Raw genomic sequence first — 26,947 nt, forward strand, 5'->3', positions numbered from 1 at the left:
CACTACAACTAAAAGGGGCTTTAGCAACAATAAAAAGGGGCATTAGCAGTAATTACCACTATATCATTTACCGGCCATTGATAATTAGCCACTGAAACCAGGGTCGGCAAAGCCTTTAGCGACGATTATTACAAAAGCTGGTAAAAGGTATAATTTATTGCCGCTAAATATCATTTGTTTTAACGGCAATTATTTGCGACATTTATGATGGCTGCTAAATCCAATCTAAAATGGCTACCAATTATCTTTTAGTGTCTATTTTTATAGCCACTAAATTTAAAAAGATTGTCGATAAAAGTGGATACCTTTAGCGGTAATTATTGTGGCAATTAAAATGGCTATAATATCCCTTCTGAAAAACGTATTAGTATTCCCTTTTGGCATCCATTTTAATGGCTAATAAATTTAATTAAATTGCCACTAAAATTCATCTTTAACAGCAATTATAATGGCTATAATATCCTCCTCTATAGAAATATCATAATTTACCCTTTTATCGTCCATTTTTATAACAGATAAATCCTGTTAAATGGTCGCTAGCTATAACAACAATTGTTTACCCATCATTAATAATACTACATTCGTTCATAAAATAATCCAAATAACAAAACATATTAATATTAATTAATAAAAATATAATGTATCGTATTAAATCTTAACAAATAAAAGAAAGTACTAATCCAAAATATTTATATCACTGTAACTTAAAAATAAATTTATATTGTTTGAATTAAATAGCTAATATCATTATATGACTAATCCCAACAAATAATAGTCTTGAAATAATGTTTGTAACCCTTCATCATATTGAATCTTCGACCCGCTAAATTATCGATCATCAGGCTGTATGACCTGATATTATAAAACAGCTATGTCAATAGATGAAATACATGAGCAATGTGCATGTACGCATAAGCAAGCAAATCTTCTTTTGCTACTAGCCATCACTAAATATAAAAGGAATGCAAAACAAAGATAATCACATTAATGTAGATAGCAAAAGCATATAAACTTTATGCAAGATTTGGAGGGATTTCACTTAAGAAGTTGTACTTCTGTACTAAATATTCTGCTCATCTGAAGAGCTCGATTTACTCCCAATCAGATGAATTACCAATAGATGTATGATGTTTACCTTTCCTTCTACTTCCTAATAATTGTATATGGATTTACCAAATGTGTGCTTATATACCAACTGTGCACTTTCAGTGAACAATTAAATTTTCACTTCCAAATGTGTGCGTATATACCAATTGTATATGGATTTACCAAATGTGTGCGTATATACCAACTGTGCACACGACAATCAAAATCATTTCAAAGTTGGATGGAAGGGAGATTATTGTAAGGGATATTAATCGATTCCACTGCTTCAGTAAACGGTTGTGTTCTTGTAAAGACTACTGGTAGTCATGTCATTTTGTGTACCAAACTACAATATCTGATGCTTGGCTCGCAAATAAGTGTATTTACTAGTTATAAAAAAATAGTTAGGCCAGTTTGGCTAATGCCATTTGCCGGATCTTTACAGCATTCTCGGAATCAAGGCCTTAAGATGGCTGATGACAGCTCTGTTTGGCTGGTTACTTTATTCTACCAGCAATATTTATATTGTGGATAGAAGTATAAGATTTACCATATGGGAAGCTTGTTCGTTTGACCCATATCCATATTAACAACTTGCACAAATCTTCTCCACTCATGCTGTTAGCCTATTTTCTATTTTCTACTTGTAGATTTTGTTATAAAATGGACCAAACTGAATGGCAGCCATACCTATCTATATAGAACCAGATTCTAGTGATAACTATTCGAGTAATGGAGCAGCAGCAATAAGAACAACAACCAGTAGCAAAAAGTAGTTAAGGCAAAAGCATTTAGGTATATGGAACCAGATTCTTATAGTAAAACAAATTGGAGGATAAAAATTCAATCAGTAAAAAACTCAATAATGGCATGCTAAAGGATAAAGATGAGTAGTACCGTGAGAAAGTTAAGTTTTTTCGGCAACACCAAGTATTCTTGAAGTTTGTGATACTCGTTCATGGCCGATATTGGCGTTAGAGACCTGATAAATTTAACACATTAGATAACAATATTTTTATATGGTTAAAATTTTATTAAGAAAGATTTTTATCCCAAACAGATCCAATTAATAATTTATGCAAGGCAGAAGATGGGGAACACACCTTTAGGTTTACCCATGCATCCAGCTACCACAAGAAAAAACCCACAGGAAGTTTGGTGCAGAAAATGAATAACGTAGATGGAGGGTTCTCATTTCCCCTCCTAGAGATGGACTGTTAGTTTAAACAAGCTCAAGTAAATCATTATGGTCAACCAAGTGGAACACTGTTGTCAGTGATGAAGCCGATGATTCTCTGATGGAAAATGTAGGGACATCACTGGAGGATGAGGAAGCTACTGCAGTGCAGGAGTAAGTGAGGCAGATCAAGGCACAGGAGGAGGAATTTCAAATGGTTTTAATATTTTCCTATGCAATATGCTGGTTTTATGTCTATAAACTTAAGTTATAATAAGGCTGAGACTATTAACTGTAATACATTTGAAATAAGCAACGTGTCGCAAAATTGAAGTTCTACCAAGTAAATATTTTTATAACAGAAGAACAAAAAAGAACATCATATGTTTCTATGAAGATGTAGCTTATATGCTCTGAAGATGTGCCTACTAAAATAGCTTCAATCACAATACGCACCAGACCTCATTGCATAGTCTACTCTAATTGCAGCTCGAGCAAACTAGTGACTATGATTGGAAGGAAGAGAGCCATGAACCACATGCTTGCAAATTTGTTAAGCTGCAAAAAAATGTGATTAGAATTAGAAAATGATAATTAATTTTCATCAATATTATACCAAATGACTTCAGTTCACTTACTGTTGGAGAGACAAATTTTTTAGTGAGAAGGCATACAACTGGAATGGATAGCAGAGTAAACCCTTGACACTTTTCTTCTTGGACTTGTACTTTCTTTTTCCTGAAAAAAGGTAAGTGTTCTTGAACTTAGACTTTCTTGAATCACCACAATTGCAACAACATCACCTAGGCCAGCAATCACATATAGATCATAGCCATATAATGCACAAAATGTTCAAACATAAATTGGTCTTAAATACCATCCAAGCCTTTCATGTTAATATGTAAAAAAAGGACAACTCGGTGTACTAAGCTTCCGCTATGCGCGGGGTCCGGGGAAGGGTCGTATCATAAGGGTCTATCGTACGCAATATTACCCTACATTTCTATAAGAGGTTATTTCCACGGCTCAAACTTGTGACCTCCTAGTGTGACGACCCGGCCAGTCGTTCATGAGTTACCGCTCCGTTTCCCCCATTTATGCTTCTTTATGGTTCGTTATCCGTATTTTATGTGATTGGGTTAATCAATTTGAGTTCGGAAAGGATTTGGTAAGAAATGAGACACTTAGTCTCTTTTAAGAAGGTTTGAGTTGGAAAAGTCAACTAGATGTTGACTTATGTGTTAGAGGGATCGGATGCGAGTTTTGATGGTTCGGTTAGCTTCAGGAGGAGATTTATGACTTAGGAGCATGATTGGAATGGGTTTTGGAAGTCCGGAGTAGAATTTGGCTTGAATTGGCGAAGCTGATATTTTGGCGATTTCCGATTGATAGGTGAGATTTTGATATAACGGTTGTAATGGAATTCTGAGAGTTTTAGTAGCTTCGTTGTGTCATTTGGGATGTGCGTACAAAATTTTAGGTCATTCGGACGTGGTTTGGTTGGGTTTTGATCAAAAGCGTGTTTCGAAAGATTTTAGAAACTTAGGCTTGAATTCGATGAGCTTTGGGTAATTTGATGTTGTTTGAGGTGTTTTGATGATTGGAACAAGTTTGAATAAGGTATTGGGTCATGTTTGTGCTTTTGGTTGAGGTCCCGACGGCCTCGGGGTGATTTCGGATGGTTAACGGGAAGAATTAGGACTTAAGAGATTTTAGAAAATTGTTGCTTCTGGTGTTTTCGCACATGCGGCTTGGGGACCGCAGGTGCGGTGCCGCACGTGTGAGGGAGGAGGCTGCAGATGCGAAAGTTGGTCTGGTGAGCAGTTTCCGCATAAGCGGTCAAGGTGGCTGCATCTGCGAAAACGCAGATGTGGAATTCTATCGCAGATGCGAGGTTTTGGATGAGGGTCAGGAACCGCAGAAGCGGAGTTTTGGGCTGCATCTGCGGAATAGCAGATGCGGAAGGGCGATCGTAGGAGCGTATTTGGGTTGGTTAAGTGAGTTCCACAGAAGCAGACTTCTGACCGCAAATGCAGTACCGCAGAAGCGGTTGAGGGGTCGCAGATACGAAAACCCCTTGGCAGAATGTATATATATTCTTTCTTCGCGATTTTTGAAGGGTTTAACCATTTTAACTTCGGATTGAGAGTTTTTGGGCAATTTTGAAGGGCAATTTCAAGAGGATTTTGATAAGATAAGGATTTTGGGCCTAAAACACACTTCTATGGTAATATATCATGGATTGAGACTGAAATTTAAGGAATTAAAGGACTAAAAATGGAGGTTTAGGGCTTGAGTTTAAGAGGGCTTAAATTGAGGATTTGAGGGGTCAATTAAACTCCGATTTTGATGTTTTTGATATGTATGAACTCGTGAGGAGACGAGGAATCTAATGATGTGAAAGTTTCTGAGTTTCGAGAAGTGGGCTCGGGGCTCGGGTTTTGCTAATTTCGGGATTTTTGGTATTTTTTGATTATTTACGCTTGGGCTTTGTTCCCTTAGCATATTATGACGTATTCGCTCTGATTTTGGTTAGATTCGATGCACGTGGAGGCCGATTCGAGGGTCAAAGGCGTCGCGAGCTAGAGAGTTAGCCGGTTCGAGGTGAGTAATGATTGTAAATGATGTCCTGAGGGTTTGAAACCCCAGATTTGCACATCATAGTGCTATATTGAGGTGAGACACGCGCTTGATGATGAGCGTGGGGTCGTATATTATTGGGGATTGTGACTTGGTCCGTCCCAATTGATGATTTGACCGCGTATTTGATTGTAAATTGTGTGATGTCATCCTTATTTGGGCTGAATGCCATATTTGGGCCTAGTGCCAACTATTTGAACCCTTCAGGGCTATTTAGTGATATTTCCTCACTATTTTGACTTGTTACTTGAACTCAGTAATGATATTTTCCCACTGTTTTTACTATTCAGCCATTCTTTCTCAGATTTCAAGACTTAAATGATATTTTAAATGATGTTTGGAACATTGATACCGATATGAGGCCGAGGGCCTGAGATACATATATACGTGATGAGGTGGCTTGATTGATATGAAGCCGAGGGCCTAGATATGATGCCACAAGATGGCTTGATATTGCGCTTGGGCCGTAAGGGGGCCCTCCCGGAGTCTGCACACCCCCATTGAGCGCGGGTACCCATTGTGATGTGAGATTGAGCCCGAGGGGCGGAAATTGTTGATACTATGCCCGAGGGGCGAACTTCTATGTGTTTACTTTATCTTAACTGTCTGTCAATTACCTGTTTATTTGTTGTAGAAGTACTTTATTTTACTTTTCATTGGTTTACTGCTTATAAATAACCTATTTAATTGCTTCATTATAGAATACCTTGTGTATATACGTTTTCTTAATTTCAGTCATTATTTATCTTTATTACTCACTGGGTCGGAATACTCACATTATTCCCTACACCTCGCGTGCAGGTCCAGGCGCCCCAAAGGCCGAGTGAGAGCTTTTCCAGTCGTTCAGAATTTGCCGGGGATTTCGAGGTAGCTGGATTGCGTCCGCAGCCCTGATTTCTCCCTTCTATCTTATTACTTTTCCGCATTCCTAGACTATCTATGTAGTAGGTTGTTTAGACTTGTATTAGAGGCTCTAGACTTGTAACACCAGATCAGTGTGGGCTATGTCGTTTCTATGTCTTGTTGACTTCTGCATATCTATCTTGCGGTTTTAAACACTTATTATGATAATTGGTAATTAAATTGTGTTAGCAAATGACTTATTCAAAATGAAAATTGGTTGTGGTTTATAATTGGTCCGGCTTGCCTAGTAATTTGATAGGCGCCATCACGACCGGTGTTTAGGGTCGTGACAAGTTGGTATCAGAGCTTAGGTTACATAGGTCTCGCGAGTCATGAGCCGGTTTAGTAGAGTCTCGCAGATCGGTACGGAGACGTCTGTATTTATCCTCGAGAGGCTGCAGAACCTTTAGGAAAAACTTCATATTCTTGAAACTCATGTCGTGCGAACTTGTTGATCCGAGTACTAAACTTCCATTATTCTATTCTCTCACAGATGGTGAGGACACGAGCTACCGGATGGAGTGGACGACCACCAGTGCCACCAGCGAAGGCCACTAGAGACCGTGGACGCGGTCATGGTCGTGGCAGAGGTAGAGCAGCGAGGGCAGCACTTGTAGACCCACCAGCTGCCTTAGCTCAGGATCAGTCTCTAGCTATGGATGCTCCAGCAGCACCAGTCTATGCACCAGCTGTGCCCATCGTGATTCCGGGTCTTCAAGAGGCCCTGGCACAGATCTTATCAGTTTGCACAGGACTGGCTCAGGCAGTTTCAGCCACTACAGCAGCAGCTACTTCACAGGCCAGGGGAGGCAATCAGACCCCTACTACTCGCACACCTGAGCAGTTAGTGTAGGGACTTCAGACGGTCGGGGGCACCTCCAGCCCAGCCGGTTGCACCAGCTTAGGAGTTTGTTGTGCCAGTTTTGCCGGATGATGAGTAGCGTAGACTTGAAAGGTTTGGTAGAATCCAGGCTCCGACTTTCAGTGGAGTAGAGGGCGAAGATGCTCAGGGTTTCTTGGAAAAGTGCCAGTGGATGCTTCGTACAGCAGGGATTCTTGACTCTAGCGGTGTGGCATTTACCACCTTTCAGCTCTCGTGGGCTGCCTTCACTTGGTGGGAGGCGTATGAGAGGCGTAGGCCTATTGGTGCAGCGCACCTTACTTGGCAGTGATTCTCCATTCTCTTCCTAGAGAAGTATGTACCGCAGTCCCGCAAAGAGGAGCTGCATAGACAGTTTGAGTTGTTGCGACAGGGGGATATGACTGTGTCACAGTATGAGTAAGGTTTTCTGAGTTGGCTCATCATGCCATCTGGATGGTTCCGACAGATCGAGAGAGGATTAGGAGGTTTGTTGATGGTCTTACTTATCAGCTCTGTATTCTTATGACCAGAGAGATAGTGATGGGTGCTACGTTTGAGGAGGTGGTTGATATCGCTCGTGAGATTGAGACTGTTCGCCGTCAGGAGCGAGAGGAGAGGAAGGCCAAGAGGCCTCAAGGATTTGGCAGTTATAGTAGTGCTCCTTCGAGGGGCCAGTTTCAGCATGGTAGGGGCCGTTCATTCATGCCTGCTCAGTCCGCCCGCCCAGGTTATCGTGGGGCATCTTCAGGTCATGGTCATCATGGATCTCAGCAGGGCCAGTCATCACTCAGCGTCCTCCCAGCTCAGAGCGCATCTGCTAGTCACTCCGGTGCGAGGGGTTCCCTTCAGTCCCCTTCTCCAGCACCTGGGAGTTGTTATGAGTGTGGCGAGATGGGCCACATGTGGAGGTAGTGTCCTCGTTATGTTGCTAGTTCGTCCCAGCAGAGGGGTTAGTCTTCGGCTTCGGTGCCAGCCTCTTCATCACCACCCTCTCTGCCAGTTAGGGGTGGAGGTCAGTCGGTCAGGGGTCACCCCAGAGGTGGAGGTCGATCAGGGAGCGGTCAGGCCCGTTTCTATGCACTCCCAGGTAGACCCGACGCCATTGCTTCAGATGTTGTCATTACAAGTATTGTTTCAGTCTGCCACAGAGATGCCTATGTATTATTTGATCCCGGTTCCACCTTTTCTTATATGTCATCATACTTTGCTCATTATTTGGGTACGCCTCGTGAGTTTCTTGTTTTACCTATTCATGTATCTACCCCGGTGGGCGATACTGTTGGTGTAGACCGTGTGTACCGGTCATGTGTGGTGACTATTGGGGGTCTGGAGACCCAAGTGGATCTATTGCTATTAAGCATGGTGGATTTTTATGTCATTTTGGGCATGGATTGGTTATTTTCGTGTCATGCTATTCTGGACTGTCATGCTAAGACAGTTACTTTGGCTATGCCGGGTGTGCCGCGGATCGAGTGGCGTGGTATGACTGATTATGTCCCTAGTAGAGTGATCTCTTTCTTGAAGGCCCAGAGTATGGTTGGGAAGGGTTGCCTTTCATATCTAGCATTTGTGAGGGATGTCGGAACTGAGATTCCCAGTATTGATTCTGTCCCAATTATGAGGGATTTTCCCGATGTGTTTCCTGCAGACCTGCTAGGCATGCCGCCAGACAAGGATGTTGATTTTGGCATTGACCTGGTGCTGGGCACGCAGCCCATTTATATTCCTCCGTATCGTATGGAACTAGTGGAGTTGAAGGAATTGAAGGATCAGCTTCAGGAACTCCTGGATAAGGGGTTCATTCAGCCTAGTGTGTCACCTTGGGGTGCGCCGGTTCTGTTTGTGAAGAAGAAGGATAGCACAATGAGAATGTGCATTGATTATAGGCAATTGAACAAGGTAACAATTAAGAACAAATATCCTTTGCCTCGCATTGATGATTTATTTAACCAGCTTCAGGGAGAGAGAGAGTGTTCTCCAAGATCAGGGATTCAGATATTGTTAAAACTGCTTTCAAGACCAGATATGGTCATTATGAGTTCCTTGTGATGTTTTTCGAGCTAACCAATGCCCCAGCAGCGTTCATGCATTTGATGAACAGCGTGTTCTAGCATTATCTCGATTCATTCGTCATAGTCTTCATTGATGGTATTCTAGTGTACTCGCGTAGTTAGGAGAAGCACGCGGAGCATTTGAGGGTTGTGTTGCAGAGATTGAAGAAGGAGAAGCTTTATGCAAAATTCTCCAAGTGTGAGTTTTGTCTTAGTTCAGTGGCTTTCTTGGGGCACGTGGTGTCCAGCGAGGGTATTCAGGTTTATCCGAAGAAGATAGAGGCAGTTCAGAGTTGGCCTAGACTATCCTCAGCCACAGAGATTCGTAGCTTTCTTGGTTTGGCAGGCTATTATCGCCGGTTTGTTCAGGGATTCTCATCCATCGCATCGCCCTTGACCAAGTTGACTCAGAAAGGTGTTTCATTTGTATGGTTTGATGAGTGTGAGGAGAGCTTTCAGAAGCTCAAGACCGCTTTGACCACAGCTCCGGTATTGGTTTTTCCATCAACTTCAGGTTCATATACCGTGTATTGTGATGCTTTGAGATTTGGGATTGGTTGGGTATTGATGCAGGAGGGCAGAGTTATTGCTTATGATTCTCGTCAGTTGAAGCCCCATAAGAAGAACTACCCCATTCATGATTTGGAGTTGGCTGCCATAGTTCATGCATTGAAGATTTGGAGGCATTACTTGTATGGCGTGTCTTGTGAGGTGTTCACCGATCATCGCAGTCTTCAGCATTTGTTCAAGCAAAAGGATCTTAATTTGAGGCAGCGGAGATGGTTGGAGTTGCTTAAGGATTATGATATCACTATATTGTATCATCCGGGAAAGGCCAATGTGGTGGCCGATGCTTTGAGCTGAAAGGCAGTGAGTATGGGGAGTTTGGCATATATTCCAGTTTGGGAGAGACCTCTTGTAGTTGATGTTCAGTCCTTGGCCAATCGGTTCGTGAGGTTAGATATTTTGGAGCCTAGTCGGGTATTGGCTTGTGTGGTTTCTCGGTCTTCCTTATATGATCGCATCAGAGAGCGCCAGTATGATGATCCGCATTTGCTTGTCCTTAAAGACAGAGTTCAGCATGATGATGCTAGAGATGTGACCATCGGTGATGATGGGGTGTTGAAGATGCAGGGCCGGATTTGCGTGCCCAATGTGGATGGGCTTCGGGAGTTGATTCTGGATGAGGCCTATAGCTCGCGGTATTCCATTCATCCGGGTGCCGCAAAGATGTATCAGAATTTGAGGCAGCACTATTGGTGGAGAAGAATGAAGAAAGATATTATGGGATTTTTAGCTCGGTGTCTTAATTGTCAGCAGGTGAAATATGAGCATCAGAGACCGGGTGGCTTGCTTCAGCAAATGGTTATTCCTGAGTGGAAGTGGGAGAGGATCACTATGGACTTTGTTGTTGGACTTCCACGGACTTTGAAGAAGTTCGATGCTATTTGGGTGATTGTGGATCGGCTGACCAAGTCCGTGCACTTTATTCCTGTGTGTACTACCTATTCTTCAGAGTGGTTGGCAGGGATTTATATCCGGGAGATTGTTCGTTTGCATGGTGTTCCGGTTTCCATCATTTCAGACAGAGGTACTCGGTTTACTTCACAGTTTTGGAGAGCCGTTCAGAGAGAGTTAGGTACTCAGGTGGAGTTGAACATAGCTTTTCATCCTCAGACGGACGGGCAGTCCGAGCATACTATTCAGATATTGGAGGACATGTTGTGTGCTTGTGTCATTGATTTCGGAGTATCATGGGATGAGTTTCTACCGCTTGCGGAGTTTGCCTACAACAACAGTTACCAGTCGAGTATTCAGATGGCTCCATATGATGCTTTGTATGGAAGGCGGTGTAGATCTCCAGTTGGTTGGTTCGAGCCCGGTAAGGCTGGGCTATTGGGGAATTGATTTGGTTCAGGATGCTTTAGAGAAGGTGAAGGTGATTTAAGAGAGGCTTCGTACAGCGCAGTCGAGGCAAAAGAGTTATGCTGATAGGAAAGTTCGAGATGTGTCCTACATGGTTGGCGAGAAGGTTCTATTGAAGGTTTTACCCATGAAGGGTGTTATGAGATTTGGGAAGAAAGGGAAATTAAGTCCTCGGTTCATTGGGCCTTTTGAGGTGCTTCGGAGGATTGGGGAGGTGGCTTATGAGCTTGCTTTGCCACCTGGTTTGTCGAGTGTGCATCCGATATTTTATGTTTCTATGCTCTGGAAGTATATTGGGGATCCGTCTCATGTTTTGGACTTCAGCACGGTTCAGTTGGATGATGATTTGACCTTTAATGTGGAGCCAATAGTTATTTTGGATCGTCAGGTTCGGAAGTTGAGGTCAAAGGATATAGCTTTAGTGAAAGTACAGTGGAGAGGTTGGCCCATGGAGGAGGCTACCTAGGAGACCAAGCGGCAGATGCGGAGCAGATATCCTCACCTATTCGAGGCTTCAGGTATGTTTCTTGACTCATTCGAGGACGAACGTATGTTTAAGTTGGGGAGGATGTGACGACCCGACCAGTCGTCTCATGAGTTACCGCTCCATTTCCTCCATTTCTACTTCTTTATGCTTTGTTATCCGTGTTTTATGTGATCGGGTTGATCAGTTTGAGTTCGGAGAGGATTTGGTAAGAAATGAAACACTTAGTCTCTTTTAAGAAGGTTTGAGTTGGAAAAGTCAACCGGATGTTGACTTCTGTGCTAGAGGGCTCGAATGCGAGTTCTGATGGTTCGGTTAGCTTCGGGAGGTGATTTATTACTTAGGAGCGTGATCGGAATGGGTTTTGGAGGTCCGGAGTAGAATTTGGGCTTAAATTGACAAAGTTGATATTTTAGCGATTTTCGGTTGATAGGTGAGATTTTGATATAAGGGTCGGAATGGAATTCCGAGAGTTTCAGTAGCTTTGTTGTGTCATTTGGGATGTGTATGCAAAATTTCAGGTCATTCGGACGTGGTTTGGTTGGATTTTTGATCAAAAGCGTGTTTCAGAAGATTTTAGAAACTTAGGCTTGAATTCGATGAGTTTTGGGTAATTTGATGTTGTTTGAGGTGTTTTGATGATTGGAACAAGTTTGAATAAGGTATTGGGTCATGTTTGTGCTTTTGGTTGAGTCCCGGGGGCCTCGAGGTGATTTCAGATGGTTAACGGAAAGAATTGTGACTTAAGAGATTTCAGAAAATTGCTGCTTCTGGTGTTTTCGCACCTGCGGCTTGGGGACCGTAGGTGCGGTGCCGCACATGCGAGGGAGGAGGTCGTAGATGCGAAAGTTGGTCTGGCGAGTAGTTTCCGCAGAAGCGGTCAAGGTGGCCGCATCTGTGAAGCCGCAGATGCGAGATTTGGGTTGAGGGTCAGGAACCGCAGAAGCAGAGTTTTGGGAGGGCGATCGCAGGAGCAGATTTGGGCTGGTTAAGTGAGTTCCGCAAAAGCAAACTTGTGACCGCAAATGCGGTACCGCAGAAGCGATAGAGGGGTCGCAGATGCGAAAACCCCTGGGTAGAATGTATATATATTCTTTCTTCGTGATTTTTGAAGGGTTTAACCATAGAAGGGAGATTTCAAGATAATTTTGATAAGGTAAGGATTTTGGGCCTAAAACACACTTCTATGGTAATATTTCATGGATTAAGACTGAAATTTAAGGAATTAAAGGACTAAAAAAGGATGTTTAGGGCTTGAGTTTAAGAGGGCTTAAATCGAGAAGTGGGCCCGAGGCTCGAGTTTTGCTAATTTTGGAATTTTTGGTATTTTTCGATTGTTTTTGCTTGGGCTTCATTCTCTTAGCATATTATGACGTATTCGCTTTGATTTTGGTTAGATTCGACGCGCGTGGAGGCCAATTCGAGGGGCAAAGGCGTCGCAAGCTAGAGAGTTAGCCGATTCGAGGTGAGTAGTGATTGTAAATGATGTCCTGAGTGTTTGAAACCTTGGATTTGCACATCGTAGTGCTATATTGAGATGAGACACATGCTTAATGATGAGCGTGGGGTCGTATACTATTGGGGATTGTGACTTGGCCTGTCCCGATTAATGATTTGACCGCGTATTTAATTGTAAACTGTGTGATGTCATCCTTATTTGGGTTGAATGTCATATTTGGGCCTAGTGCCAACTATTTTAACCCTTCGGGGCTATTTAGTGATATTTCCTCGTTGTTTTGACTTGTTACTTGAACTCAGTCATGATATTTCCCACTGTTTTTACTATCCAGCCATTCTTTCTCAGATTTCAAGACTTAAATGATATTTTAAATGATGTTTGGGCTAAAAACACTATTTTACTATAGCCCGAGGGGCTTGTGATGATTTTTGGACTAAGTAAGGCCGAGGGCCTATACTGTGAGGAACATTGATACTGATATGAGGCCGAGGGTCTGAGATACATATATATGCCACGATGTGGCTTGATTGATATGAGGCCGAGGGCCTAGATTTGATGTCACGAGATGGCTTGATATTGCGGTTGGGTCGTAAGGAGCCCCTCCCAGAGTCTGCACACCCCCATTGAGCGCGGGTACCCATTGTGATGTGAGATTGAGCCCGAGGGGAGAAAATTATTGATACTGTGCCCGAGGGGCGAACTTCTATGTGTTTACTTTATCTTAACTGTCTATCAATTACCTGTTTATTTGTTGTAGAAGTAATTTATTTTACTTTTCATTGGTTTACTGCTTACAAATTACCTATTTAATTGCTTCATTATAGAATACCTTGTGTATACGTGTTTTCTTACTTTCTATCATTATTTATCTTTATTACTCACTGGGTCGGAGTACTCACATTACTCCCCGCACCTCACGTGCAGGTCCAAGTGCCCCAAAGGCCGAGTGAGAGCTTTTCCAGTCATTCAGCATTTGCCGGGGATTTTGAGGTAGCTGCATAGCGTCCGCAGCCCTGATTTCTCCCTTCTATCTTATTACTTTTCCGCATTCCTAGACTATATATGTAGTAGGTTGTTCAGACTTGTGTTAGAGGCTCTAGACTTGTGACACAAGATCAGTGTGGGCTGTGTAGTTTCTATGTCTTGTTGACTTCCGCATATCTATCTTGTTGTTTTAAACACATATTATGATAATTGGTAATTAAACCGTATTAGCAAATGACTTATTTAAAATGAAAATAGGTTGTGGTTTATAATTGGTCCGGCTTTCCTAGAGAAATGTGATAGGCGCCATTACGACCGGTATTTGGGGTCGTGACACCTGGTCACATGACAACAACTTTACCAATTACGCCAAGACTCCCATTCATATGTAATGTCATGGGAGGCTTTCCATCCGTGCCCCATGACCCCTTGGGCGCGCCCCATGGCGTCCTAGCAAGCCTCCTAATGCCTAGCGTCATGGAAGGCCCCGTGGTCTTGGCCGCGCCAAGTGACAAGCATGCATGTGCCTCTGTCGCCCCACCGATATCCCTCGCCAGCACCCAACCGCAGGCGGATGCCAACAGCGCCGCGTGCGCTGACAACGCCGAGCGCGCAGACCCCGATGCCAAAGATTATGCTCCTGACAACGAACTTGTTTCTGCCTTGTAGAAAACTAAGTCTTTTTCATTGTAAATATAGAGTAGTTTTATTCCATGTACTTCCATTATATTTCTCTAGCTTAATCAAGTCTAGTCTTGTAGCTTTGGTTTATTTTGTTTAAGTATTATTAGGGGGATCAAGCAATCAAACTTTCTAGCAAGCAAACAATTCTCTGTACTGGTGTCTCTCCCCCTCGACATTGCGTTGTCTTTCTGTAATAGCTTTCATTAATGCAATCAAGCTTTCTTTCATTCTCAATCCTCATTCATGTTCTCTCAATTGCTCTTGACATTGGTTTTCCCGTACGGCACTGACAATCTAGTCTAGCGTACGGAGGGGACTTCAGTTGGCGGACAGTAACTGCACTTACATCAGTTGTTTAGCCTTACGTCGCCCTTCCAAGAAATCTCAGGAAGGCACCGCGTAACAGATGGTATTAGAGCCTAGGCTCAACATCGGATGAGGGAACGCATTTCCACTACCACCATTTCTGACTATGGTGAATCATAGGGACCGCATTGCGGCCCTTGAACAGACGGTTGACGGATTACGGCCCATTGTGGATACGGTGCCTGAACTAAGAACCAGCCTAGGGCAAAAGTTGGACGACCTGGACCGTAGGGTGCTCCAGGCCGAAGTTGACATAGAAAACATCAGTCGCGACTCTGAGGGAGATCGGAAAACGGCAGCCATAGAGGCAGCCGAAATATTTGGCAAATTCGAGGGACTCCAACAGGAGCGTGCCGAGGATTTAGCTTACAGGGCACAAGAGGCAGACAGGCTGACTTCCATGCAAAAAACTATTGACGACTTGATAGACAAACTCAATGTTGTCAATGCTGCTTTACAGGGCCTGCTTCGAGGCGGTGGAAACCAAATCGGGGGCGCTGCGAACCCCGCTTCCGCGACACAAAAACTAAAAATACTTGAGCCAAAGCCATACAGTGGAGCTAGGAATGCCAAGGAAGTGGAAAACTTCATCTTTGACATCGAACAGTACTTTGATGTTGTTGGAGGCCTAGAAGAAGCTAAGAAGGTAGCAACTGCTGCCATGTATCTTGAGGGTGATGCTAAACTCTAGTAGCGGGTGAAGTACGAAGCCATCAAGGCCGGTGAAGATGCCCTCGAGACATGGGCAGAATTGAAGGCAACCATACGCCTACAGTTCTTCCCCGAAAATGTGGAATACAATGCAAGGAGGAAGCTACGGGAGCTCCGCCATACCAAGTCAGTGCGGGACTACGTGCGGGAATTCTCTGCGCTCAAGCTAAACATACATGACATGGGGGACAAAGACAAGCTCTTCACTTTCCTAGAAAGGTTGAAACCTTATGCCCGCATGGAACTGCAAAGACAAAGGGTAGATACCCTGCCCAAGGCAATCCAACCAGCTGAATGCCTTGGGACTATCAAGTGGATGCTTGGAAGGATCGGCCTCAGCCAGCTATCCGAGCGGGAGTCAAAGGGGGACAACCTAGCAATGGTGGCTCTAGCAGAAGTGGGGGAGATCGGAGTGCAACCAAATCTAAGGCTCCATCCTCAGGTTGCAATAGTGTTGCGTCAAACAACAATGACCGGGGGAGAAAGCCTCCTTCGGGATGCCGTCATTGCGGCGGACCACATTGGAATAATGAGTGTCCATATGCACAGATAAACGCCTATCAAGCCTTTGATGATGGGACAGATGATGACACAAATGATGTAGACCAGACCGAGCCAGTAGGTGCCTTCAATGCAATTGTTAGCTCCATTTTTGAGGCCTTAGCGGGAACCAGTGTTGGCATCCGTAAGAAGAAGGACCCCTGCCCAAGCACCAAGAAAGGGAAAAAGAAGGCGGATGAGAAGAATCCTCCTAAACAAGAGAGGACCTTAATGTTCGTTGAGATAAAGGTAAATGGAAAGCCCATTCGGGCGATGATAGACACGGGTGCTACCCACAACTACTTAGCCTCGACTCAGGTGGAGTGCCTTGGTCTAGTTGTAGGAAAGGGCATAGGTAGTGTCAAGGCTATCAACTCACCTCCTCAGCCAGTGGGTGGGATAGCCAAAGAAGTACCAGTGAAGCTTGGCCCTTACAAAGGAAAATTCAACCTGTGCGTGGTGATCATAGATGACTTCGAGTTGATAGTTGGATTGGAATTCCTGAGGCAAACCAACACCATGCCTGTACCGTATGCTTACATGTTACTGATGATGGGAGCAAACGGGACCAAGACCTGCATTATCATGTGCATGCCCATGAAGATGGTCGTTGAAACCATCTCGGCCTTGCAGTTGAAGAAGGGGGTCAAAAGACATGAACCCACGTTCCTGGCAACCCTCTGCATTGAAGATGTAGAACGCTCCTCGGGTCCCATTCCTGAGCTCGTGAAGGAGCTACTACTAGAGTTTGAAGATGTCATGCCACAAGACATGCCGAAGCGACTACCGCCTAGGCCCACTGAGGACCATGAAATTGAGCTGGTGTCGGGCGCAAAGCCACCCACTCGGGCGCCTTACAAAATGTCACAACCTAAACTCACCGAGCTTCGGAGACAATTGACGGAAATGCTAGACACAGGGATCATCGTGCCATCCAAATCCCCATACGGGTCCTCTGTGGTATTCCAAAAGAAACATGATGGTAGCCTACGACTCTGTGTGGACTATCGAGCTCTAAACAAAATTACTGTGAAGAACAAGTACCCTATTCTGCTAATGGCAGACTTGTTCGATAGACTGGGTGGTGCAACGGTGTTCACCAAAATAGACCTGAAGATAGGTTATTGGCAAGTTCGGATTGCAGAGGGTGATGAGCACAAGACGACCTGTGTGACAAGATATGGGTCATATGATTTCCTGGTTATGCCATTTGGCTTGACTAACTCCCCAGCTACGTTTTGCACTTTGATGAACCAAGTCTTCCGAGAGTACATTGATGAATTCGTGGTGGTTTACTTGGATGACATTGTGGTATATAGCCAAACATTGGAGGAACACTTGATGCACTTGCGGAAGGTCCTAGCTCGATTGCGGGAGCATGAACTATATGCGAAGCTATCTAAGTGCTCCTTTTCTCAAAAGCAAATTGACTTCCTCGGACATGTCATCGAGGAAGGGCGGATCAAGATGGACCATCAGAAGATTCAGGCAATCATAGATTGGCCGCCGCCTAAGGATATCCACGCCTTGAAGGCGTTCCTTGGTCTATGCAATTTTTATCGGCGATTTGTGAAAAACTACTCCCTCATTGCAGTACTATTGACAGAACTCCTCAAGAAGGTCACACCTTGGGAATGGGGACCCAAGCGAGCGGAGACCTTCAACGCATTGAAAGTGGCTATGTCTAGTAGCCCTGTCTTGGCCCTTCCTGATCTGGCCAAGCCATTTTAAGTACAAACAGATGCATCTGACTATGCCATCGGTGGAGTCTTGCTACAAGAAGGGCATCCTATAGTGTACGAGAGTCAGAAGCTGAAAGATGCAGAGCGGCGCTATGCCACCCATGAGAAAGAATTATTGGTTGTCGTCTACTGCTTGCGCCTCTGGAGGCACTATCTACTGGGGACCCCATTCGTGGTCGAGACAGACAACACAGCTGTTAGCCATTTCATGACCCAGCCGAAGTTGAATGGTCGACAGGCCAGGTGGCAGGAACTCCTAGCTGAATTTCACTTCAACCTGGAGTACCGAAGTGGGAAAACTAATCATGTTGCTGATGCGCTCAGTCGGAGAGCTGATCTAGCATTGGTGTGCTTACTCGCCACCCTAAGGGATAGCGAAGTAGCCACCTCCATCAAGGACCAAATACAGGATTTACTCATCAAGGATCCTGTTGCACAGTATTTAGTTGATTTGGTAGGACAGGGCAAGACTCGCCACTTCTACATGGAAGATGGTTTTCTGAAAGTGAAAGGGAACCAACTTTATGTTCCTAAAGGAGGAGATCTGTGAAGGACTCTTCTGGCTGAATGTTATGATACTCTGTGGGTCGGCCATCTTGGTGAGGAGCGTACCATGGCATTACTTCGCCGTGCATATTATTGGCCTCAAATGGCTGATGACGTTGCTCAGTATATGAAGACTTGTCTAGTATGCCAGAAAGACAAGTCGGACCGCTTAACACAAGCGGGACTCTTGGAACCACTAGCTGTCCCAAAGAGACCTTGGGAAAGCGTTTCCTTGGATTTCATCACTGGATTGCCCAAGGTCGGAGATCTAACAACTATGTTGGTTGTGGTAGATCGGTTTTCCAAGTATGCTACCTTTATTGCTGTCCCACAATATATATCAGCAGAAGATACAGCTCGACTCTTCTTCTCTCATGTCGTCAAATATTGGGGCCTGCCCAAAGACATTGTTAGTGATCGCGACTCACGCTTCACTAATAACTTTTGGACCTAACTCTTTAAGTGCCTTGGGTCAAAGCTGAGTCATAGCTCAAGTTTTCATCCGCAATCTGATGGCCAGACGGAGCGATTCAATGGTATGTTGGAGGAATATCTCTGTCACTTTGTAACCGGATCGCAGAAGAATTGGGTGAAGCTTCTGGATGATGCTCAACTGTGTTTCAATTCACAAAAGAGCTCTAGTACAAACAAAAGTGCTTTTGAAATTGTTACCGGACAGCAACCGCTACTCCCACACACAGTCAATGCACCAAATATGTCTAAATCTCCTCGAGCTGCTAGCTTCTCAAAAGAGTGGAAGCAAAATTTGGAGATAGTGCGGAGCTATCTTGTCAAGGTTCAAAAGCGGATGAAGAGGCATGCTGATCAGAATCGTCGCTTTGTTGAATACCAAGCAAGAGACAAAGTGATGGTCAAAATTCCAAAGCGTTACTTATTTGAGGGGGTCCATGACCCTCGCCTATTGCAAAAATACATTGGACCCTTGTCCATTGAAAGGCGCATTGGGAGAGTTGCATACCGGGTGGATACCCCAGCTTGGTGGAAAATTCATCTTGTCATCCATGTCAGCCTCCTGAAACCTTTTCGGGAAGACACAGAGGATCCTTCACGGAGCCAGCTCACAATAGCAAGTATTTGAGGGCCCAATTAAACCAGGAAAAAGCGTGTTGAAACTATCCTTGATGATAGAGTGATTCATGCCTTAAGGAAAGATCACCAAGAGTTCTTAGGGAAATGGCAGGGCTGTGATACAGAGGAGAACACTTGGGAGAGGGGAACAAACCTCAAAGCCTACAAGAGACTAATTGAAGATTATCTTGCAAGTAAGGCACCGAGGACGTCGCCAACTTAGGTGGAGGAGAATGTCATGGGCGGCTTTCCAGCCGTGCCCCATGACCCCTTGGGCGCGCCCCGTGGCGTCCTAGCAAGCCGCCCAATGCCTAGCGCCACGGACGGCCCCATGGTCTTGGCCACGCCAAGTGACAAGCACGCATGTGCCTCTGTCTCCCCACCGATATCCCTCGCCAGCGCCCAACCGCAAGCGGATGCCAACAGCGCCGCGTGCGCAGACCCTGATGCCAAAGTTTATGCTGCTGACAACGGACCTGTTTCTGCCTTATAGAAAACTAAGTCTTTTTCATTGTAAATATAAAGTAATTTTATTCCATGTACTTCCACTATGTTTCTCTAGCTTAATCAAGTCTAGTCTTGTAGCTTTGGTTTATTTTTTTTAAGTATTATTAGGGGGGATCAAACAATCAAACTTTCTAGCAAGCAAACAATTCTCTGTACTGGTGTCTCTCCCCCTCGACACTGCATTGCCTCTCTGTAATAGCTTTCAATAATGCAATCAAGCTTTCTTTTATTCTCAATCCTCATTTCTGTTCTCTCAATTGCTCTTGACATTGGTTTTTCCGTACGGCACTGACAATCTAGTCTAGCGTACGGAGGGGACTTCAGTTGGTGGACAGTAACTGCACTGACATCAGTTGCTTAGCCTTACGTCACCCTTCCAAGGAATCTCAGGAAGGCGCCGCGTAACAGTAACCATGAAGTAATACAAGATATTGAATCAGACGACAATGTTGGAATAAATCCTTTCCAAACAACCATACAACAGAATACCCACAAGTTAAAGTATTTGCAATCAAGAAAAATGTTCAAAAGATATATCATTCAGTTATCTCTACCATTTTCATCACAACAGAATAAAGTATGAAATTTGTAGTGCAGCAGTCCCGTCGAGATATTCATATTTTATCTACATTTCATTGGTTTAAGAACTGTAGTCTTAAATAAATAAATACGAACTAATAAGAACATCCTTAAAGAAATAAGAAGAGCACTCTCTGCCATATTGGAGTGAGATATCCATACTTTATACTACTATTTGTTGGTTCAAGTCTATTTTATATCTTACAACACACCTTATCCAGAGAGGAGATAATTTTTTCGAGATTGTTCTTAATACTAATAAGTCAACATGAAAATTGTAGGGATTATAAAGAAGAATCTCTTGGAGAAAGTAAGCAAATGGAGACAACTAGAATGACCATATAAAACAACGAACAAAATCAAGAACTAACACAACTACAACTTTATAATTATATTTCTAATTTTTCTTTCTTAAACTTTCAGAGCCTCACAGTTGCTTTCAACAATAAAGGAGGTCAAGAATCTAGCGCCAAGGGTTCTGAATTCTAAAAACGAATCTTGTTATTCTTAACAATCAAACATTTTCATGTTAATGGTTCGTTATTCAACTTCATAACTAGCAATTTATAATTTAGTAACACTAAATAATAACTTTCAAAAGAATAATAATATCACAGATATTATATTGAATAAGTTCACAAATGACATACTCGTGACCTGATTTAATTGGTTTCACCACAAAAAATTGTATTTGGAGACAACAAACAAAAATACACATCTACAAATCAGACATTGAGATTCTAGGAACAAAGTGATGCTAAGTAGATTTTTTATCCAATTGAGAAATCAAGAAAGGAATATCCAAATTCATCAAAATCTTTATTTAAATATTAACGCCAAATAAAATTTAAGTATTGTCCATATATAAAGAAATCGGTTGCTGACCTGAAAATGTCTTAATGGAGTGAAGAAGATAATTGTTGTTCATCTATGTAATTTTCAAGCCCTAGAATTTTGCCAGCTGAGAGAGAGAGAGAGAGGAGGGAGATGAAGCAAGGTAGAGAGTAAATTTTGGGCGAATGTAGAAGATGAGCCTAAAAATTGAAATTAGGTTTCGAAGTAAAGAGGGAACGTGGGTAAAATTTGGGGGGAAGATGAAAAATTAATAAAATGTGGCTTCCCGGCATAACGTTTACTGGCCACTCATTTCAGTTTCCAGTATAAGAGGATTCATCGTTGGCTATTACTAATTTGCCGGTAAATTTTGTGCTTAAAATAATAAATTAGCAGCAATTAGTCTATTGCCACTAAATATTAGCCGGTAAAAGAAATTTTTGTGGTAGTGTTCTACGGGATCCTCACCGGATAGTGAAGCTATAGGTGAGGTAGAATAGGCATTGTCACTGCCCACAGCTGAGCCCTCAAATAACTCAGAAGAAATTTGCATTGATGCTTGGGCAGTAGGGGTGCCAGGAGGTGGATCTATCAATCTAGTCCTCTCCGACCAGTCAGGAACATATTCTGGCGTGGAGTCGGAGTCGGACCTCCTGGGAGGGCATATACTCACTTTCCGACTGGGAAGCAGCTCTATCAGCGGCCCTTATGATTCTTCTGGTGTCCTTGATAGCTTGTCGGGCTTGTGGGGTCAATCTAATCATGCCTCATACCCTAACCCGGAAGGACTCTCCTTTTCCTGACTGTTTATCACCTCTGCCTCGTGATTTCACCATTATCTACAAGGAGAATGCATTCTATTCTTGTTAGTATCCCAATATCAAATGAAGCAGTGCAGAATAAAATTGCATATAGTTGAAAATAAAAAGCAGAATTGCAGACTGCGGACCGCACAAAATAAAGTGCAGCCCCAAAGAAGCTACCGCGGTCCGCATTGAGGTGGCGGTCAGACTACCCACTCTCTAATGCCAGGCATCGCGGACTGCACAAAATGGCATTGAGGTTCGCATTAAGGAACCGCGGACCGCACAAACCGCGGCCACGGTCCTTAACTTTCAACCTTTCTAAAGCTATACCATTGCGGTCCGCACAAAATGGTATTGCGGATCGCAGAGAAGCACCGCGGATCACACAAAATACCATCACGGACCGTTGTAACACAAGAACAGTAATACCAACTTAGGGTTTCAAATATTCGTCTCAATTTTAGCCTAAAATCATATATTATTGACCCCCCTAGGTGTTTAATCAGTGTTTTGAACTAATTAGCCCTAATTTAAATATTATTAAGCAAAATCTATGCAACAATTTAAAGATCATGGAAGAAAAAGAAGAAAAACTAGCTAATTAAAAGAAAATAATAAGGTTAAAAACTAAGGGGGAAAAATTAAGATTACCAGTTAGTGAGATGTAACACAGATGATTGACAATAGATTGTAATTTGTGCAATTAAGGCTTGCATGAACAGTACTTTTTTTACTATGGAGAGCAAAGGATCGAAAAGTTTGAACTGAGGGCCTCAGGCCCTATTTCTAGAAAAAGGACTTGGGGCCCACTTCACCTACCCACCGCGGATCGCACAAAATGGCATTGCGGTACTCAGAAACAAGAGGCACTGGGGAGACGTCCACTACAAGCCGCACGAAATGCAATGCGGCTGTAGTGGTCCACCACGGACCACATAAAATACATTGCGGCTGTGGTGGAAAACTTCAGAGAACCCCATTTTTTTACCAATCAACTTTGCGGACCGCATTGAAATGTTGCCCCCGCACTAAGGCTTTTGCGGCCGCACAAAATGCAATGCGGCCACAGTGCAAACTTCAGAGAGTGTGCAATTTTCCAACTTGGTCTTGCACTGCATCAAAACAATCCTACAACATCTCACAACCAGTTAGTCCAAAAGCAAATCCTATACTACAAAGAAAATAAAAGAAAAAAAAAACAAAAAGAAAGACACGTGGGTTGCCTCCCAAGAAGCGCTTGATTTGGAAGCACTCGATGAGCCATCCTTTGAGGTGGCGGGAGAGGGTCTGGAATATTATCATTGGCTGGCGGCCTCTCCTTTGTCCTTGGGTTACAATAGGAACCTCGTAATCAATATTGTCATCTACCTTCTCCCCCGACGAAAGATTTCCAAGAGGTGCAATTGTTTGCTACCATTTTGTGCTTGAAGTTGTGATACATACAAATTAGTAACACAGAAAGAAAGAAGAATAATACATAAAACTATACAGATAGATAGCCAAAACCGTTAGCTCCCCGGCAACGGCGCCAAAAAGTGATCGGGGTCAACCCTACACCACTACGGAGTGGCGAGAGTAGTCGAAGTAGTTTTTACCCGAGATGGTTGGGATCGAATCCACAGGGAGCTAGAAGTGGGAATTGGATTCCTATCTAAACTAGAGATGCGTATGTTCTTAATTACTCTTCCAATCATTTTTTAGTTGGATATTACTTCTAATATTTGTGTTATTGATAAGCTAAATTAAACTAAGAATGATTGCTTGTAGGGTTTTCTAATTAGTTAAAGAGGCACTAGGGACGTGACTTTCTCCTATGTGAATACTTGATGGGATCTAAAGCCTAAGGCAAAAACGTTATGTTGGAGATTGTAATATAGCCAATGCACGAATTTACTCACTTTATATCTCTCGGTAGCTTGAGTGACTTTGCCCTAATTGACTTTCTCAAGACCAATTGGGTGTCAAAATTGTGCAAGCAATCTAGGCTCAAGTTGGTTATTACTATCTCTAGGTTTAACCCTTTAATTGGGGCTATCAATCTCTTGATTACACTCTAATTCCTTGTTGGACTGATTTTTCTAGACTCAAACTCTCTTTCTCAAGAAGAGCCCAAGTCAAATAAGCACAAATTAGTGTTTGTAACATCTAATTCAATATAGAAAGCACAAATCAGTCCAAATATTAACTACCCATAAACATCTAAGCCTTAACTCAAAAGACTCATCAAATACTCACACTAGAGTTGAGCCACAATCCTAGCTAATGGGTCTAGATACTCATAATAATGAAAGAAAACAAAGAAATAGATGAAGAAGAACCCATAAAATTTAATTACAAGCTAATAATTGAAGATTCAATGATAAACCCACTATAAAATTACTCGAAATAGTTAAACACAACCGTTTACGAGCTCTGGTCAAAAGTAGATTACAAAAAAATGACCTAAAAATGGGAAAATAAATTATTTATACTAGGCTGAATTTTTTGGACAAAAATACCCCTGACGAGGTACTGCGGTCTGCACAAAATGCACCGCGGACCGCAATGAGGCTTCTTGGATTAAAACCCTGCTCTCTGAACTTGGCCACCGCGGGCCGCATAAAATGCACTGCGGCCGCGGTGGCATCAACTGCGGTTCGCACAAAAAGGACCACGGACCGCATTGGCAATTACCTCCAAAATCCCAACTCTTTGAACCCCATCTTTGCGGACCGCACAAACTTGATTGCGGCCGCGGTGAGGCCACTGCGGTCCGCACAAAATGCTTTGCGGCCGCAGTGCTTGAGGTTCCAAAATGTGCACCTCTCTGAATCTCCTCACTGCGGACCACACTAAATGGAATGTGGCTGCAGTTGATCTATTGCATTGTGGTTGGACTTGTTCTTGGTACTTGTGCATGTCTCACTCCTTTTTGAGCTGATTTTGACTAATTGTCGCCTTTTTGAACAAACCCTACAAACAACTAAAACATGTAAGCCTTTGGGACTATTTTGTATACACTTTTAATCACAACTCAAGTAAAAAGGAATGTAAAATGAACTAGAATCCCTAGTTATCAACCGTCAAGGGTCAATCTATTCCGCAATTTACGCCGTGATCTTCGGGTCGTTGCGGGTAGCTCGTTCTTTCTGTTACTGAATCATAATGGTATTATCTTGAGGTATGCCTTCTTCTGACCTCGGTAAATGATTTCGACCTCGACCTCGATATTGGAAAAGAGCCTCAACCCCGAGCTTGGCGTCCTGGCCTCTCAACGTGGTATCACCTTTTCCATCAAAAAACATAATCAGGTAACCCTGATTTCCACTGTATATAGATAGTCCCCTCATTTCTTAGAAGAAAATGATAAGAAACGACTTAAACCTTGATTTTCCGGAGGCCCTAATGATGACGTCATCTCTGTGACTTAAGCGCTCGAGGTGACCAAAACATCCTATCGGTTTGTTTCCCCAAAACATTAATTAATTGCTAGTGGCGGTCGGCCACTAGCGGCGCCGAACCGTCACTGTGTGCTTATACATACAGGGCTTCTATTTTAAATCAAAAACTTTGCTTCCACCTTCAAATTTTCTTGATTTCTTCTTCTCTTCATCTTTCTCTTTCAGTACCTGTTGATCCAACCCTTTTAGCACTAAAAAATATCAAACTCCACCTCTTTCCGCTTCCCCCAACCTGAATCAATTGCAAAAACCTCTAAAACCATTCCTCAAAATGAGAAAATTTCCTCCTATTCTTCCCGGCTAGCCGATGATAAAGCGCCGGCCCTTCATAAGATTGTTCCTGGCCCCTGTGTCACAAAGAATGACTTCATAGTCGAGAATCCTCCATCGATCCCTGGCCGATGCGAGCTCGTATCGAGATATATCTGCTCGATAATGGAGAAACACCTTGAGGCCATGAAGAGAGATTGTGGCTGGGGGGACGAGGTCGTGGTACAGACCCCCGCTCCCGAGGAGAGTATCACCACTTACGTGGAGCGGTACCTAAGTGTCTACACTTACCCCTTCAAACTCTGCACTTACAGAATTTCATCAAAATACCAGGTTCCGCACCGGTTCACATATACCCGAACCTGCGGATGCGCTTCTGCAATCCATCGTCCGCTTCTGCGGAAACATGGCTTCCTCCCCAAATCCGCTTCTGCGACCACTTCACCGCATCTGTGAATGCGTAGATGTGGCCCTCATCTCGCATCTGCGCTCACAGGCTCTTATGACCAAAAGTGCACATGTGACCATCTCCTTGCTTTTACGGGGCTGCACCTGCGGACTTTCCACCGCAAGTGCAAAAACACCAGAAACCAACAACTTCAGAATATGCACAAGTCCAATTTTCAATCCGTTAAGCACCTGAAACTTATCCGAGGCCCCCGGGACCTCAATCAAACAAACCAACCAATCCTAAAATACTATACAAACTTAGTCGAGCCCTAAAACCACCTCAAACAATGCTTAAATCACGAATAATTCTCCATTCAAACTTAAAGAACATAGAATCTCCAAATTCGACAACCGACGCAGAAACATATCAAACCACATCCGAATGACCTCAAATTTTATACACAAGTCATAATCAACATTATGGACCTAATCCAACTTCTGAAATCAGAATCTGACCCCGATATCAAAAAATCTAGTACCAGTCTAAATCTCCAAAATTTGACTTTCGCCATTTCAAGCCTAAATGAGCTATAGACCTCCCAAACACAATCCGGACATGCCCCTAAGCCCAAAATCACCCAGCGACACTAATGGAATTGACAGAACTCCATTGTGGATTTGTCTTCACAGAGTTCTGACTACGATCCAAATCCTAAGACTTAAACCTCCATTTAGGGACTAAGTGTCCCAAACACTTCCAAAAACCAACAAGAGACCTCCTTGAAAGTCACAATAGCAAGAATAGACATGGTGAAAGAAGTTAATAAGGGATCAGGGCTCTAACTCTCAAAACGACCAGCCAGGTTATTAC

At 43.3% G+C, this 26,947-nt stretch overlaps 1 long non-coding RNA gene across 7 annotated transcripts; it reads right to left on the bottom strand.

The window, feature by feature from the left end:
• Positions 1–602: 602 nt before the first annotated feature.
• On the bottom strand, positions 603–22,004 carry LOC107773268 (uncharacterized). 7 transcript variants are annotated; one of them, XR_012702085.1, is made up of 6 exons: positions 21,844–22,004; positions 21,222–21,297; positions 2,902–3,001; positions 2,190–2,821; positions 1,984–2,068; positions 603–852 (listed from the first exon to the last, which is right to left on the bottom strand). It is a non-coding gene; the product is annotated as an uncharacterized LOC107773268 (long non-coding RNA). The 7 variants fall into 7 exon arrangements; XR_012702083.1 differs by having other exon boundaries at positions 21,639–22,004; XR_012702088.1 differs by lacking the exon at positions 21,844–22,004 and having other exon boundaries at positions 2,190–2,421; positions 2,725–2,821; positions 21,222–21,629.
• Between the last annotated feature and the right edge of the window lie 4,943 nt (positions 22,005–26,947).

Source organism: Nicotiana tabacum, chromosome 18 (genome assembly GCF_000715075.1).
Source record: "Nicotiana tabacum cultivar K326 chromosome 18, ASM71507v2, whole genome shotgun sequence".
Classification (NCBI taxonomy): domain Eukaryota; kingdom Viridiplantae; phylum Streptophyta; class Magnoliopsida; order Solanales; family Solanaceae; genus Nicotiana; species Nicotiana tabacum.